At 34.7% G+C, this 18,063-nt stretch overlaps 1 long non-coding RNA gene across 2 annotated transcripts in view; it reads left to right on the forward strand.

Annotated features, from left to right (window-relative positions):
* The window catches only part of LOC140686059 (uncharacterized), a 181,086-nt gene extending 164,631 nt beyond the window's left edge, over nucleotides 1-16,455 (forward strand). For both annotated transcript variants that reach the window (XR_012059502.1, XR_012059500.1), the window contains exon 4: nucleotides 16,054-16,455. This is a non-coding gene — a long non-coding RNA (uncharacterized lncRNA). The remainder of the gene's footprint in view (nucleotides 1-16,053) is intronic.
* The last annotated feature ends 1,608 nt before the right edge of the window (nucleotides 16,456-18,063 follow it).

The following is an 18,063-nucleotide window of genomic DNA, read 5'->3' on the forward strand; positions in this document are numbered from 1 at the left end:
AACTTTTATAAGCTAGAAAGAAAAGAGAGGAGGAGGGAGGTATTTCCCATGCACTGGATGGCATTCTCTGTGTGTGGCTTTCTTATTCCTTTGAAAGAGGGAAGCGATATTCACCTGAGACCTGTATAGTCAGCAGTGAGACATTCTATGTAGATCCAACCAGTGGGCACATAACTTGTCTGACTGTCTTCTCATTGCAGTCAGTACACAAAATGGATACGATTTTTAATCTGATGTATTTTTGCCTGTTGTATGGAAGTTTCCTCACCAGACAATTGTAAAAATAACATTACACTTCTCCTGTTTTGAGGTTAAAAGGACAAGAGATACAAAATGAAGTTTTTTAATTCTTTCAGGGGGGGCAGGAAGGTAATTAGGTTTATTTATTTATTTTAATGGAGGTGCCGAGGATTGAACGCAGGACCTCATGCATGCTAAGCATGCGCTCTACCACTGATCTATACCCTTCCTTACTAAATGAATTTTAATGAATTGAAGACAGTCAAAACGCTTTAGCTTTTGTGTGTCTAAGGGGCATGTGGTATAGAGCGCTGGTTATGAAGTCAGTCTCTCAAGCGAGACTGCTAGGTTTGAATGCCAACCTTGAGACTTTTTAGCTGTATGACCCTGAGAAAGTGACTTTAATTCTCGATTCCTCACTTTTCTTATCTGTCAGAAGTGTATGAGCATATCTAACTTTCAGAGTTTGTTTTATGGATTAAGTAGGTTGACATCCGTAAGGCAATTAAATTATCTGGGACATAGCAAGGCAAAAAGATACTTCCTCACTTTTTGAAAATATTTATTACATTTAAATTTATCAGTGATCCTCAAAGGATACTGAGCAGGGAATCAGAATGACTATATCTTACTTTTAACTGTATAACTTGGGAAAAGTTGCCATCTCTAGGTTTCAACTTCCATATTTATAAAATAGTCAAAAATTTAGGCAGCCTCTAAGAAGGCCCCCATGATCCTTGTCTCTGGTATTCATACCCTGTGTAATCCTCTCCCCTTGAATGTGGGCTGGATTGAAATGTTACTTCTGGGATTAGGTCACAAAAGATGGAGGCTTCTATCTGAGAAGCCTTTCCTAGCTCTCTCAGAGCACTGGCTGCCATGTCACAAGGGCACACTCAGGCAGCTTATATAGAGGCTCGTGTGGACCCACGACCAACCATCCGGCAACAGCATGAATGAACCCAACAGTAGATGCCCAGCCCCCAACAAGTTTGAAGGGACTGGAGTCACAGCTGACAGCTTGATTGCAACCTCTGGGAAGATGCTGAATGGGAGGCACCGGCTAAACTGCACTTGCATTCCTCATTTCAGAGACTGAGATAAGCACTTGTTTTCAGCCACTACATTTTGAGATAATTTGTTATGCAGCAATAGATAACTAATACGGTCAATGAGCTAACATATGTGGAAGGTACTGGACAAGTGCAGAATGTTAATAGAGTTGAGACATTAATATTGCTAATAGCTACCTTAAAGAAACTAATATATGCCAAAAGGACTAATATATTGTATTAGTTTATTGTTTGCTTCATATGTATTTGTATCATTCATTAACAGAACAAAATATCATGAGATTACCTTCTTTATGCCAGGCACCACTATAGGATTGGTAATATAACAGCAAAGAAAACTGACAAATACCCCTGTCCTTTGGAAGCTTGTATGTAGGTAAATAAATAAAAGACAGGGAATATTAGATTTCTGTAAGTGCTTATGATAATACTTAAGCAAGAGAGGGGTTGGGAGTACTTGTATACAGGTTGGATGTGTGTGTGTGTGTGTGTGTGTTTTAACAGTTTTGAAAATGGCAAGGAAAAGACTCCATGAGAAGGGTATATTTAAGTCAAGATCTAAAAGGGCAGAAGGAGCAAGCCATGAGAATATTGAGGGAAGAACGTTCCAGACAGAGGCAATTGCAGATGCTGGGGCCCTGAGGCTGGGGCTTTTCTGGGCCTTTAGGAACATCAGGAGGTGAGGTTAAAGGGGTACAGAGAGTCAGTGCAGGTTCCTGTAGGCCACTTAAAAACACAGGCTTAACTCTGAGTAAGACGGGAAATCACAGAAGGTTCTGAGTAGGTGTTAGCATGATCTGATTATGGTTTTGCAGAATTTTTGGCTGCTGTTGGAGGAAAGGCTTGAGAGAAGAGTTGATAAAAGAGGTAGCCAGGAGGCTGGTTATTGACACTAGTTTAAATGAACTAATAAAATGTGTTTTAACTTTGTGCTAATTGGGAAAAAGATGATCTAAAATTTCCTTTCACTTATAAAATTACTGTGTTAACATTACTAAATTCTCATGAGAAAGGCAGCATGTTTAATATATATTTAAGATAGAAGTAAAAATTGTTATTTTACTCATACTGCTTGATAAGACCTAGCATTAAGGATAATATTATGAATGTACATCTAAATAATTCCTAAACGAGTCAGCTAAATATATATATGTATGTGTATGTGTGTATATAGATGTGTATATATATTACATATGGAAGCACATCTATAGGTGCAAAGAGTGATATATGTGAATGTATGTATACATACATACACATACATGTGTGCACATGCAATGAGAGAGTGTGGAAATGTAACAAAATTTTAGCAACTCTTACATTCAGGTAAGGGTGCTTATTTACTACTCTTGTAAATTTATAAAATGTTAGAGGAAAGTGCATCAGAATTTCATATTTGTTCAAAACAGATTTCTTTTACTAAATATATAAATATGCCATGATAAAGATTAGAAAGAAAATGGGATTATGACCTTGAGTTCCTCACTTGGGTGTTTATACACTAACTAGAAAAATCTTAACACTATACAGTTAACTCAAACTACGAGTGCTGGGGTCTCTGGCCGTATTCTAGCTGATTATTTTGTAACGCTCATAATTACTTGCAAGAAACCTCATTTACTTGCTAACATAATGAAGTAACTTCAAAAATATGCCAAGAGGGTATGGGTAGATTTAACAGTGTTTGGTGTTGCAAGTGAATGACTCACTTGTCTAATATGGCTTAAGAAGCGATTCCATATACATTGTAGACCAGGTACATTGATTGTCTCAGAAACACATAGCCAACCAATCAATGTGGACAGTAAGGCTTTGAAAGTTTGATGTATGAAAATTGTTATTGGTCTGCTACCACTAGTTTTATCATAATTCTGTCTATTCTTGTGTTTATCTAGCAAATACAGTGTTGAAGCATTTTTAAAAAATGGTTATTTCAGTTTTGTTGAAAAAAAGTGAAAGTAAATGGAGTAAACAGAGGGTAAAGGACAAAACAAAAAATAGTTATTCTAGGTTACAAAAAATGCAAAATTTTTATCACAAAATAAAGTAAAGCAACATGCTTTTTGCTGTGATAGATTGAAAGTTGTAGTAAGAGTAATCCTTTATTGTCTTAAGATATTTTATTTCTCTAACAGTACCACCAAAAAATTATGTCAGATTTCTAAAGACTGTATTAATCATGAGAATAACTTTAGATTTAATTCCCAAGGTATTTTTTGTCAGAAGCCAAGCCTAATAGGTATCTACAGCCAATTAAATGTTAATCTTTTAGTAACAAACAAATAAAAAACAAACAGAAACCCAGGCTATTAGTAAATATATATAGGGTCCAACATTTTATGGAATTTATAAAAAAGAAACCAATTCTATTTTAACTCGGCTTATTGCTGAGTACAATCTTTCAAGTTATATGTTAATGAAAATAGGAAGCAGGCTATTCTTGGGGCTAGTTACCTATTTGCTGTGATGCCAGTGTGCTGGAAAAGCTCAAAGGTAAATGATTGGAACCCATAATAGAATTCTATTGCAGTGTAGCACATCACCAGCAACTTAGCAAACTTAAAAATCACATCCATTTAGTAGCTCACAAATACACAGTTTGGATGCCTGGGCATGGAGTTCTTGGATTCTTTGCTTAGGGTCTCACTAGGCCAAAATCAAATGCTGGCTGTAGCTGTGCTCTCATTTGGGCCTCAAGATCTTCTTCCAAGCTCAGGGACTGTCAGAAGAATTTATTTCATCATGTCTATAGGATTGAGGTCCCCGTTTCCTTGATGTCTGTCAGCTGGGGTGCATTCAGCTCAGAGAGGCTGCCTGCATTCCCTGTCTGATGCATTCTTTACCTTCCAGCCATCAGTGGTTCTTCAGATCCTTTTTGTGCTTTAACTCTCTGATCTCCTCTTCTGCAACTGAAGCTAGAGAAAACTTTCTACTTTTTAAAGGCTCGTGTGATTAGGACAGGCCAACCCAAATAATCTCCCTGTTTTAAGTTCAGTTGATCTGGGACCTTAATTACATCTGCAGAATCCCTTCATAGCAGTGCTTAGATTAGTTTTTCAGTAATTGGGAGAAGGCATGTGTACACCAGGGAGAGCAGGTTCTTGGGGGAGGATTTTTCTTAGAACTTTGCCAACCACAGAGCTTGATTCTTAAACTATCTTGATTCTAAACATGCCAACTTTCTGTAAATTCTTTTTAATGTGTTCATTAATCTGGAATTAATAGCCGTGCCTTTGCAACCTCATCCATGATTTTGAATCAACTGTTAAAATGTTACTTCTCTTTCTGTAGGAGAATAATTGGCTTCAAGACATCTTCCTTATTACAAATACACATAGAACTGGCATGCCTATTCAAAGGGAAAAAATTGAAATTAAATCCTGTAGATATTAAAGTTCTTCAGTTACCATGCTTTACAGTGTCACAGTCGTTTAGATGCCACGTGGAGTTGGAGATGTTGGATGGAGTGGAGATGAACCAATCTCCGTCTCTACCGTGAAGGATAGTGGTGAGCTGTGGGAATATGGATAACGTGTGGCAAAGTCAGGGTCATAGAAACCTTTGCTTAATTTCTTGATGCTACTGCTTTGTGTTATGACAACTAGTTGTAGAAGATGATGTTTAGTGACTTAAGGTTGAGCCATACTGAAGGGCGACTGACATTTCCATCTTGTGATTTTGGCATCATCTTGGATTTGTTTTTTTCTTTTCTATCCTACTCCCACTTTCCTCATTGAAGCCTCATCACCTAATGATTGGATTACTACTGTAGCCTCTTCCCTCACCCTTGTCTCCCCAGACTTTTCTCATTCAGTTCAACCTACATATGGCTGCTAAATCAATCTTCTTAAAACATGGCTGTCATCACATTAGTCCCTTGATATGGCAGACAGAACTGAGCAGGAGGAGGTAAAGTGGGAGACAAGGAGGCCTAGACTCTGACTCTGGGTTGGCCAGTGCCGCTGGGTGACTTTGGATGTGTCCTTCTCCTGGTCTCCATTCCCTTCCAGGCAAAATAAAACTAGCGGAGTCATGAAGTTCCTTCTAGCTCTAAAATCTCATGTACCTGTGATAAAAAATCAATAGTCTTATCAGTGGGTTTATACAAAATCTGACCTGTGTATCCCTGCCTCCTTCCTCTGCATCTCTTCCTCACCTGAGTGACCCACACGTTCTCAGCCCCTCCTTACAGCCATCATAAAACTTGTGGGCAGGGAGGAGTTAATCCTCTGAAATATTGTATGCGCCTAGTGAGTGGGCTCATCTTTGTGGAGCTTTCCCAGGTGTCTTCAGTTTATACACTACAGTTCACACCTTTGGATCTCACACCTTTATCTCAACTTATCTCCTTCTTATGGTTCAGCTAAATAATGGTGACGGCCATATTAGCTGAAATTTATCAGAACTTACCAGATGTCAAGCACTGCATTAGTGCTTTGTTTTCCTTATCTCATTTATTCATTCCCAACGTACTGTTATTCTTCCTCCTTTACAGATAAGGAAACTGAGGTATAGTGAGGATAAGACATTTTCCAGAGGTTATCCTGCTGGTAGATAGTGGAGTCCTAGTTCCTAACCAGATCTGCCAACTTCTGAATCCATATTCTTAACCACCAAATCACAGCATTAATGATGTTGTTTCTGTTTTGTCTTTTTTATTCTTGTAAAATATATTAAAGTATATTGAAAGGAATCCTGTCTTGTACTTGTTAAGTACCACTCAAACCTATGTGACAGGTACACATAAGTTCTCAGTAAGAAAACAAGTGATTAGTTTAATAGAGTTTAGGCAGCATTTTTTTCAGGGCTGGGCGGTTTCTAATTGGGTTATTAAAAATAACGTGTTAGATCTGTGTCTTGATGAGGAAGGTTGATAATAAATGTTGTTAATTTATAAATATGGAATATTGTGATAAAAACAATTGTATATTTATATATTTTTAAAACTTGAAGACAATCTGTTTTTATACTTGTACATTTTAAATTAGAAATTAAAAGAAGCCTATAAATGAATGTGTATATACTTACCAAATTATATTTAAATTAATACAGAAAGAAGTGAGAAGGCTATACAGTAAATTTTTAACATTGTGTGCTTCTGATGAGTGAGATTGAATGGAAAGAAGAGGTTAACTTTTCTTTATACCTCTTATTGTTTGAATTGATGGGAGGGGCATGTAAGATTTTTCGAATCTGAGAAGAGAAGAGAAAAAATAAAAATTGAAACATGGCTCGTAAATTAGTTTTGATTTCATTTGGGTTTTTTTAACTAGTAATCTTTTCTGAAAAAAAATAGTTTTCATTTTGTGTTTATCATGCACTTGACTGATTTTTTTAGCAAGTTGAATGTGAATTTTTATTAATATTTATTATGAGAAGAATATTGTGGTAAGTGGAAGAATAAAGAATTCTTTGGCATGTTTCTTCAGCATAGCTTGTCTGAACTTCGTAATAACTACAAGGTTGACATTCATTATTTTGAACTTTACTTCCAAATTCAGTCAAATATCTTCTTAAAAGTGTTGGATACTGAGGCTGCTGTTGATTTATTCATCACATGAAATATTTGATACTAATCTGTTAATTAATACAAAAGGCTAGTCATATGAAAATATTTCTGGATCCTTTTACTTATCATTTTTCACTAAAAGAATGCCAGAAAACCAATATTTGAAGACAAGAGCTAAAATTTTGAGATGCAATATTCTCAAACATTGGCTGTGAAATCCCTGTAATTAGCATGACCCTTGGAGAATGTCATTGGATATTTGATGAAAAAGGGCATGAACTCTGTCCTGCCACCAAGGGGGTCCTGTAATACTACCCAGAATGACGCCTGGGAATTTTAAACTACCAGATAGTTCTTATCTGAGAAACTCAGTGAGAAAGGCATTTGTCCACTCTAATGACTTTTGTTAGCAGATTTATGCCACTTAGATCAATATATTTCCACCTTTCTACCCACTAAACTCTACTTCTCAGATTTAAAAAAAAAAGGAAGAAGGAAAAAAAAAAAGGAATATGTGCCTGGTCTCAATTTTCATAACTGAAAATAACTGAAAAATTTTATAGAAAACCACTCTAGTTCCTATTCTTTGTTACAAAATTTTATACATGCCAAGAGATACAAACATGCAAACACACAGAAAACCACTGACTTTCTTTGCAGAATTAATCATATATTTTAAGAAAACAAGTACAATTAAATGGAAATAATGCTAAAGAATGAGATACTTTATTAAAAACACTTCAATCAGAAGTCATTATTTCCTTATAAACAGCTTTTCTAAATGGCCATTGTTTTAGTAATTATAAGACCATTATTCTTTTTCTTACGTCAGTCTTGATGTAAAGATCAATGGAAAGAATAAATGTCTCTTTTATAAAGATAAATACTTTAGAGAAGGATGATTTTAAAAAATCGCCTATTATAACTAAGGGTTTGCTCTTTGATTAAAAGTATCTCTAAAACAAATAACCTGCATATGTGTATGTGTGTGTAACTAATGCAATTAATCTTCATGCTAGATTAACTTGATAAAATATTGACCTAATTTGGGATTAAAAGATTACGAGTAACATTTTGCGCTGAAGGCTGCAACATGCCTCATGTCAACGCAGTAATGACAGAATTAACCTCCCAAGCCCTCTTCAATTGGGGCATTTCTGAGCTGCTACTTGAGCAGTGTTTAGATGACCTACAATGATTGGTGCACAAAAGGCCCAGTAATGCTGTTTTCTCAGCCAGCTGAGCTGCCTCTGTGGTTCAGAGTCGTGCAAAGGGAAAAGACATTCTAGAAATGTCCAGCTTCTGGTTTTCAAATAAATATTTTAATTTACTAGCAAAACAAGTTGTCTGGAAGTACTTAAAATATTTTTGTTTCAAGTACAAAGATGACATTTATAAACGTGGTATAATTGCTTACAAGTGTGAGACATTTTGCCATTAAATGTAAAGCCTTGAAGGTAGAAAAAAAATTTCCCTGTTACTTCTCTTTTTTCAATTTTGACAATTAATGAAGAATTCCTACTGATGGGTTGTATGGATAGAGATAATGGTGTCTGGCTCCTTTTTCTCATTGGACTAACTGTGTATATGTAAAACTCCAATCTATACTTAACCTTCAGTTGCCCTTGGCAATTAGGGATGAGGCTGCATAACAAATAAAATACATAGGTGATGAAAATGGATTTTTTTAAATAAAAACAATTAAGAGAGGGAAAGAAAAGCAGCATTAGTGCAACCTTTAATTATTAAGTAGAACAGAATAAAAACTGGCTAATGAGCCTAACAGTTTTGGATTGGTCATATCTTCTTTTAATCAGGTTCCTGATTATCTGGATCCTGATTTTCCTTATTTGTATAAGTACACCAACTATTTGCATGGAAGAGGGATTGGAAAAGCCTCATTCTGTCCACTTGTAAATTAGTTAAACTGTATGTGTGAGTATGTGAAAGAAGACAGGCTGGGCCAGCCTTATATGAAAGCATATAATAATGATGTTCACAAGGGGCTTGAAGAGTTATAGGGCAAGGCTTTATTATATCAAATGTGAACCAGTTCCCAATCTTTCTACCATTAGAGCTTCCTTCTGGATTTCAGCAATTAAAACCCTTCATGTGGAGGACACATACAGTATGATTTTTCTCATGTTCTATCACACAGTGTGGATCCTCCTTACTGGTATGACTTCCACAGGAGAATTTTGTCTCATGTTATGACCAAGTTAAGAAAACCACTGACAGTATTTCTCAGAAGCAGTACATTTTAGAAAGAAATAAATATCCCAGTGCATTTGATGAGTTCTCTATGAAAAACAATATGTTAATTTTGAATATTAAAGAAACGGTAAGGTAGTAATAATCATAAGCCAAATCATGACTCATTCTTTATTGCTTTTTCTAAAAAGTAAAAAATCCCTATGATCAGTTAAGCCTATGTATATTAGGCTATGCATACATATGCATTTTATATATATATACATATAATGACCATATTGGTAGTTTAATAGATGTGTGTATATGTATCTGAAAATACCTCAGAAATATGTATTACCATGGGTTCTGATTCAGTAATGGATGGAGGGCCGCAGAGACCACTCTTTCAGCAGCTTCTTGCCTGCTATTCTTTCTGCATCATTACTCATTTCCTTTCCTTGTTCAGTGGTGTTTTCATTCGTGAGTAACTCAAAACCTTTTTGGAGTCTACATGGCTCTGCTATTTTATCTCTGCAAATATTTAGCACATTGAACCAGTCTTCATTGTTTTTCATATATAGAAACTCAGAATAAAAAGAAAAAATAACAGAAGAAATTGTTGTTTTCTCAGAGTCCATCAGTCCAATCTATTGATTGTGGCATATGTAGCACCTTATACTTAAGATGTTTTTGTAGATGAAAAGACTTTTAGCTACTCTTGTCTTTCAGCAGGTCAGAAACAAATTAAAGGGTAAAAGGATTGTAATATTTCTGTCAATGCATGTAATTGTCTCCACAAAATGATTAGTGCTTATAGTAAAAATAAAAAAAAGAATAACCAAGCACAAAATTGTAATTTGTACTTGTACAAAGTTCCACTTTTGTACAAAGCACGAAAGTACTAATGTGTGCCAAACAAAAGAGTAAAAAACCTGTTTTTTCCCTAATGGAACCGTTTCCCAAATACTATTAATATTATTCAATTTGGCAGAACTTAGCAAAATTTGTTAGATAAGTGTTCCATAACATTTGTACTAGTTTCACACAGAAAAGATCAAAAACTGTGCTAAAAGCAAATTGACTTATTCTGTCCTCATTAATTTGAGATGTGTATCACCTATTTAAATCTCTTTAATTTTCTTTAGTCTCTTGGTATGTCATTATCCAAATTCTCATATGATGACTCTGACTACTTTCTCTCCTTTCCTGGATCCTTTTTTTTTTTTTTTAATATTTCCCTACTTACTCCGTTTTAGGTCCATTTTTATCTCTCTTTGGTGAACTCTTTCTTCAACTATCAGATTTAAACCAATAGAATCAATAATTAACCTTGGTTACTCCTGAGGAGTGGGATTATAAAACTTTCTAATCTCTAAAATATTTGATTTTTTGCAAATAGTATTTATTACTTTTAAATTAAAAATTAAAAGTAATGAAAACATTTGTATGTCAGCTTTGAATGACTTAACTAATAGCTGAGATCTTAGATCTTTTTCAGCAGAAGCTGGCAGTTCCACTTCTTTATTGTTCCCTCCCTCTGAGTAAAAGAGTAGTGTAAGGTACCTGCTCATTACCACATCTTCTAGGGCCTTCAAAGTGGGTCCAGGGTGTTCCCATCAATTTACCATCACTACAAAGTTCTCATCATTCTCTTCATCATTTCTGCATTTGTAGAGTCCGCTGCCAATGTCTCAGTTGGGGATTTATTACCTTATACTAACTTACAAGTTATTTCACTGTTATTTATTTTTTGAAATTTGATTTGTAAGTTCTCTAAGGTCTGCAAACTCTAGTGGGAATACTAATGGTAAAACATAAGCTAAATTATTTCTCTTTTCTCAAACAACTTCAATATTTTGCTAGTTCACTTGAGTAAAAAGTAAGATCACTGACACATATACAATTTTTAATCTACTTTTAGGTGTATTCCCAAAAGACTTGAAAGCAGGGCTCAGATAGATACTTGTATACCAATGTTCACAGAAGCATTATTCACAATAGTCAAAAGGTAGAATCAAGCCAAATGACTATCAGCCCATAAGCAAAATGTAGCATGCACATACAATGGAATATCATTCAGCCTAGAAAGGAATACACTTCTGATATATGTTACAAAATGAATCAAACTTGAAAACATTTTGTTATGTGAAATAAGTCAGATGCAACGGGCAAATATCATACAATTCCATTTATATGAAATATCTAGAATAGTCAAATTCGTAGAGGCAGAGAGTGGTTACCAAGGTCTAAGGCAAGGGGGAGAAATGGAGAGTTATTATTTAATGGGTACAGAGTTTCAGTTTGGTAATAATAAAAAACGTACTGGCGATATATAGTGGTAAAGATTGCACGACAGTGTGAATGTACTTAATACCACTGAATGTACATTTGAAAATGGTTAAAGTGGCACATTTTATGTAATATATATTTTGCCACAATAAAAAATGCCCTGGAAAAAATATTTTTAAAAGTGAAAAAAAATCACATAAGCAGCTACTTGTCAAGTATCTGCATATGACTCTCAAATTATGTCTCCATATCTGAATTATGATTTGATCATTCCTTTTTCTTTATCTTCTGGAAAATCCTAAGTTTTAAAACCTGCTTGTAGGAAGAAGTAGAACCAAAAGGAAAATAGAAGTATGGGTTAAAAAAGTCAAGGGTGGCAGTGCAGTAATTGAAGTTCAAAATGTGTGTGTTATCATCTCTGTGGAACACCGGGCTAGGTGCTTTCATTCATTCATCCACTTAGTTTAGTGTGCCCATCCTGTTTCAGGTTCTAGGGTCCAGCAGAAAATGAGGCAGACTAGATCTCTAACCTAATGGATCATTTCGGGTACTAGTAAGTGCTATGAGGGACGATAAAGCAGGAGATGGTGATTGTGTGTGTGTGTGTGTGTGTGTGTGTGTGCTTGTGTTGTTAAGATAGGATGGTGACAGAGAAAGAGGTGGAAAAAAAGAATCATGATTGTTTGTGTAACTTAATCTCTGTACTACATACTGCTTCTGTAGTTTCTGATGATGGTGATCAACCTTAAAATCCAGTGAGGACGACACTAAGGGGGATCACACATGCACATACACATGCACATGCACATGTACACACACACACATACACACACAGGTTTTCTCTTTACTTGGGTCTTTGAGAACAGGGCTTTGATTATGTACCTTTACAAGAGTGCTAAAACTCATATATCAGTTCGTATATATGCATTGAATTATTTCAGCTTCTTATATCTGTTATGTTGTTGCTCTGCCAAGTCATTTTGGGGAATATTGGCAAGAAGAAAAAGAATATTTCCTCACAGTGTATGTGTATGTTTTCCTAAGTAGGTCTCCTTCTTTTATGATTTATTCTATGAGATATTTATTTCTATTGTGTTCTGTTGTATGTTAGAGCCTGTGTTTATTGAATTTATTGTGGTTAGAGTATGTTACTTTTCTTAAAACTCTGTATACCTCACAACACTTTCTTTGTATCTAAAATACAGTGTTTTCTCAGTGAATATTTCTCAGATTGAACTGAATCCATGATTTTAAAGCTTAGTTTTGCATATTAGGGATAGGTTGGAATTTCATGGTTGAATTTTTATTGTTAAGATATCTTAATATTTTTCTTCCTGTGGAATTGTTATCATTATAAAAGATAGTACTTTTGGAGCGTGCAACACCTCCAGAGGTTTAAAAGCTAAAAGATACATCCTGTGGAAAGCTTGTTGACTTCCTGCTCATTTGTTATTATTAACAAACAGAGCTGGCCCCTAACTTGCAAGTTGCTGAGGTGCCCAGTCTCTGGAGTTTTTCAGATTCATCTCATTCTGCCTTGGTAAAATCATGAATCTTTTTCAAAGGTGAGTGCAGGGATGGATTTGGATGTTAGATTCTCACATTTTTATTTTTGTATTTCAGAAGACGTTCCCAAGAAGGCTCTGAAAACACTTCTGGTCAAAGAATAAATCACTTCACAAGTACATGTTTTGATGGTGACTTCTTCCTTCAGTTATGTCCCCTTAAAAGTTTATTCAGGGACTAAATAGTTTTATTTATTGAATTGGAAAGGAAAATATTTTGAGATCACTCATATTTTCCATGTAACTGTTTCAAAATCTCTATGGCAAAAAATTTGGAAGGTATTTCTGGATGCATTCATCAAACTTCATATTTTATAACTATTTTGAAAGTCAAAATGTTTTCTTCTAATACCACCAATTAGAACAAAAAAAATTCCTATTCCTTGAATGCCAACATTCCCCAGTATTTTGCCCTTAGCCTTCCTTCTCCATGGGCCATCTCACATGCTGCACAACTTTTAAAATTTTATACTATTTGTGTGAATAGTGCCCATTTTCTTGTTTTATGTGGCTCCCCTTAGTCCATGGGTTCCTCTTCTTCTGTCTGTCTTTCACCCAGGCTGGACTCTGTGACTGGTGTCCCAAATTAGTCTCTTACCAACATCCTTAATTCTTGTGTATGCCTATTCATCAACTTCCTACAAAATCCCAATCCTAGATTGTTGCCACAATTCACTTTCTCTGCTCCCATATCCAGGCAGATGAGCCTACCTAAGAATAATCACATAAACTTGGACATTGATAATCACGAAAATACGGCCCCCAATTTGACCAGTCATTGTAACATTCTCCCCATTTTAATATCTTTTCTCAGTCTTTTCAATGAAAATTTAAATGTTTATCACATTTCTCATGTGATCTGTTCAGCCTTTTCTTGTCAGCTGATGACCTGTTGGTTTATTGAGAAAACTGTGCCCATCACAACTGTGCTGCAAACTCTCACTATATTGTCCTTCTTTATCTATAGAAGCTGTTTACATCCAGACCAATCTTAAAAATTTTCCCCTAATGCCAGGAGATGTATCCATTACCCCATCCTTTAATTCCATAATCTCCCCATTTCATTGGATCTTACTCCACTTTTCGTGGCCCCAACCCTGAAAACTTCAAACTCACCCTTTGTAAAGATACCTTCTTATGAGCCTCTGTAGGGATGCTGAAATCTCTTCCAGTCTAGTAAAATTTCCCTTAACTCTGGGGCCCCTGTAGTTATTATTATTTTTTTTCTTCTCCTTTTTCATCTAACCTTTACAAAAGAGAAGTCTTCACTTTCTTATTTTAATTTTTCAGTTCTCTGAAATGTGATTCTTTTTCCCATAACCACCATATTGAAACTTCTTTTTACTAAGGTAACACTTACATACTTCAGTTTTCCAAACCAAATAATCATTTTTCATCCTTATATTACTGGAGTGGACACTGGACATGAAAAAATATATATATAATTATTGAATTGCCTTGACTTTTAGTTGGATTTTATTTTGTGCTAGAATATTCACAACATATTAAATATCTCTACAATTTGATGTGCTTATTTAGATTTGCAAAGATGCAAAACAATAAAATTTGTAAAGATACAAAACAATTGATCATCTACAACAAAAACTACAAAACTAATCAGTCCAGCAAAACTACCATAATGTGGACTCCATAGAATTTCAGGAGAAGCTATTGTCATTTTTGAAAAGAAAAGTAATCAAATAGTGTAATGCTTTTGATCCATTAGGCAATAGTGATCTGGTTTAAGGAGCTAAGAAACTCTAAATGCATCATGATTTTGGTCCCTCTTTGCAACCCTTATTTACTGAAGTATAGTCAGTTATAATGTGTCAGTCTCTGGTGTACAGCATAATGTCTCAGTCATGCATATACATACATATATTCATTTTCATATTCTTTTCCATTAAAGGTTATTACAAGGTATTGAATATAGTTCCCTGTGCTATACAGAAGAAATTTTTTTGTCTATTTTTATATATAGTTGTTAACATTTGCAAATCTCAAACTTCTAGATTTATCCCTTCCCACCCCTTTTCTCCCGGTAACCGTAAGATTGTTTACTATGTCTGCAAGTCTGTTCCTGTTTTGTAGAGGAGTTCATTAGTGTCTTCTTTTTTCTTTCTTTCTTTTTTTTTTTTTAAGATTCCACATATGAGTGATATCATATGGTATTTTTCTTTCTCTTTCTGGCTTATTTCACTTAGAATGACAATCTCCAGGTCCATCCATGTTGTTACAAATGGCATTATTTTATTCTTTTTTATGGATAAGTCGTATTCCATTGTATAAATATACCACAACTACTTTATCCAGTCATCTGTCAGTGGCATGTAGGTTGTTTCCATGTCTTGGCTATTATAAACAGTGCTGCTATGAACATTGGGGTGCATGTATCTTTTTGAATTAGAGTTCCCTCTGGCTATATGCCCAGGAGTGTGATTGCTGGATCATATGGTAAATCTATTTTCAGTTTTTTGAGGAATCTACATACTGTTTTCCATAATGGCTGCATCAAACATTCCTGCCAGCAGTGTAGGGGGGTTCCCTTTTCTCCACACCCTTTCCAGCATTTATTGTTTATGAACTTTAAATTATGGCCATTCTGACTGGTGTGAGGTGATACCTCATTGTAGTTTTGATTTGCATTTCTCTGATAATTACTTCCCACCCTTTTATCTTTTTTCATTTAATGCTTATAATTTATCCAAGCCTATATCATATATGGGTTGCCATAGTCTTGGACAAGACAATTCTTGATCTAAAATATTTGGTACCCTTTTTACCTTTGATAAAATGGGAAAAGCTGAAGACCTGGGCAAAATTCTACACCATAGGTGGCTCCATAGGAATAACTTAATTGCCATCCACATAATCTCTGTAAAAACTCTTCTTCCTCAGCTAGTCTTTTAACGTATTTAAAATTGTAAATATTTGGAATTTTTATATGACTTTAAACCATAGCCCAATTGTTTGTTTTCATACTGACTCATCTATGTACATAATATGAGCGGCAGCTAAATAGTTCTCTTATTCTATAAACATATTTTGTGGATGATATTTTTTGTAAGATTCTTTTGTATTTGAAAATATTTTCTAAGTTGTTAAATTATTCATAGAATTATTTTTATTACTGCTTCACTATTTAAAATGAAGTGTATTTTATCTTCTATTATTGCTTATATTTCTTCAGAAACAAGAAAAAGCCAAAGTCTCTCTGCTTTCACAACTAAATTCATGACGCGCTTGTCCTGAGATTAGAAAAAAACATCCAATGCTGTGGAACTTTCCACACAAGGTGCTGTGGCACAGAGCCCTGTTGCCTTTGGTTTAAAGCGGTGAAGAGAAATTGATATTTTCAGCTCTGGGGAAACAGGGTGGACTCCCAGCTGATGGCAGTTTTCTCTGTTAAACCTGTGCTCAAAGAAATATGATCATTTTCTTTGTGTACTACAATATGAAAATAATCAAGAAGTACTACTTGATAGACGGTAAAGCAGAACTTATCTTGAGGACGCTTGTGGGGAAAAAACAAAATCCTGAAATTTCTTTATGCAGCTGTTTGTACAGAGTAGTGAAATAAAGATTACTTTTTTTGAAACCAAGCTTTCAAAGTTGTTTTAATGGTTACTAACTGGTAATAAAAATGTTTACATGGGCAAGTAGTTTTTAATGTTCATTGTTAAAAGTGAGAATAATTATATCAACAGTTGCCTTTTCTTGAATAATACATTGTTTTATGATGGTCTGTGGTTGAACTTAAGTAACACAGGTTTGAAAGTATGTTTATACACATAGACTGATTTAATTGACTCTAATTTAAAAAAAAAAACTCGCATAACCAGGTCCACAGAGTGCTTTTTATTTATCATATTGAAAAATAACCATTTGAGTCTATGTTTTTTAGTCGTTATTATTCTTTTATGCTTTATATATTAATACTACCTAATACAACAATATTATGCAAAATAAAATTTCTAACAGGCATCTTTTTCTTTGCTTCATGTGGGTCAAAGTGAATTCAATATTTTTTGCATCAAATATGCTTTTATTGACTTATTTATCTATTTATTAACTATATTTTGACTGCCTACTATGGGACAGATACAGTGAGATGTCAGAACAATGGAAATTTAAGGTGGAATTTTTCTGAAGCTCAAAATGTTGATTTGGGATTGTGGATTCCTTCTTTTTGTAATGACATTCACCGAAGTACCCAGCCTGAGTTTATCCTAAGGAATTGGGACTTAATTTATATTGTTTCTTACGGAGAAGAAAGCAAGCTCTTCTACTTAGAAAAAGAGAGAATTTGCCATTGAAATCATAGAGGACAGCACAAGAATCCTGCTATGTTCCTGTTAGAGTCTATGGATACTAGCTCCTTGTGCCCACAGAACTTCATTTTTGAAATTATTGTAAGTAATAATGATAATTTAGCCATAAGCCAAAATACCTGAACACCCTAATTTTTGCTATTTTAGAAACACTTAAATATATTTTTTAGTTTCAACTGAGTCTAAGCAGAGAGTTTTTTCCTGATAATAAGGTAATTTTCACTTTAAGAAATGCTGAAGTAAATTATGAGACTTGAAAGAAAAACAAAACCCAAATTATTTTGGAACATTAGTTTGTTAGTAAATGGAAATTATGTCACCACAGTTATTTCACAACTGTTCTTTAATAATTTTAGTAACTCCTATGTCAGAAAAATGTAAACTCCTCCTGTAGAGACTGAAATTTGTTTTTGCTAAGTGCTTGAGCATTCACATCTATTAACTGTTAGGTAGTTTTGGAACTGGTGCTCAAGTCCTTTAGGGAAAAAAAAGACATCCCACAGCACATTTTATCATCATAATAAATAGAATTAATACTGTTATGATTACTATCATGATTATTTACTAATTTTTTGGCTTTAAATTTCATTAAGTAATACCTTTGTCTTAGAAATGTATTACAGAGAGAAGAAAGCAAACACATGTCATTTGGCTGTCTCACCAGTGTCAAAGTTTCCTTTCATCCTGGGGGCAGGGTAGGGGGGAGGTCTGAGCGGAGACAGCAGTGTTAGAAGAATAAAGCTCTGTCTTTCTTGGAGGTGGGGGTATTATTTTATGAGTACAATTTCATATCTATCTTGTCATCTGTCACTAGACAGAAGAGATATAGGATGGTGGCAAACTCATGTTAAAAAGGCTGTCTTGGGACA

The sequence above is a fragment of the Vicugna pacos genome, chromosome 2 (genome assembly GCF_048564905.1).
Source record: "Vicugna pacos chromosome 2, VicPac4, whole genome shotgun sequence".
NCBI lineage: Eukaryota > Metazoa > Chordata > Mammalia > Artiodactyla > Camelidae > Vicugna > Vicugna pacos.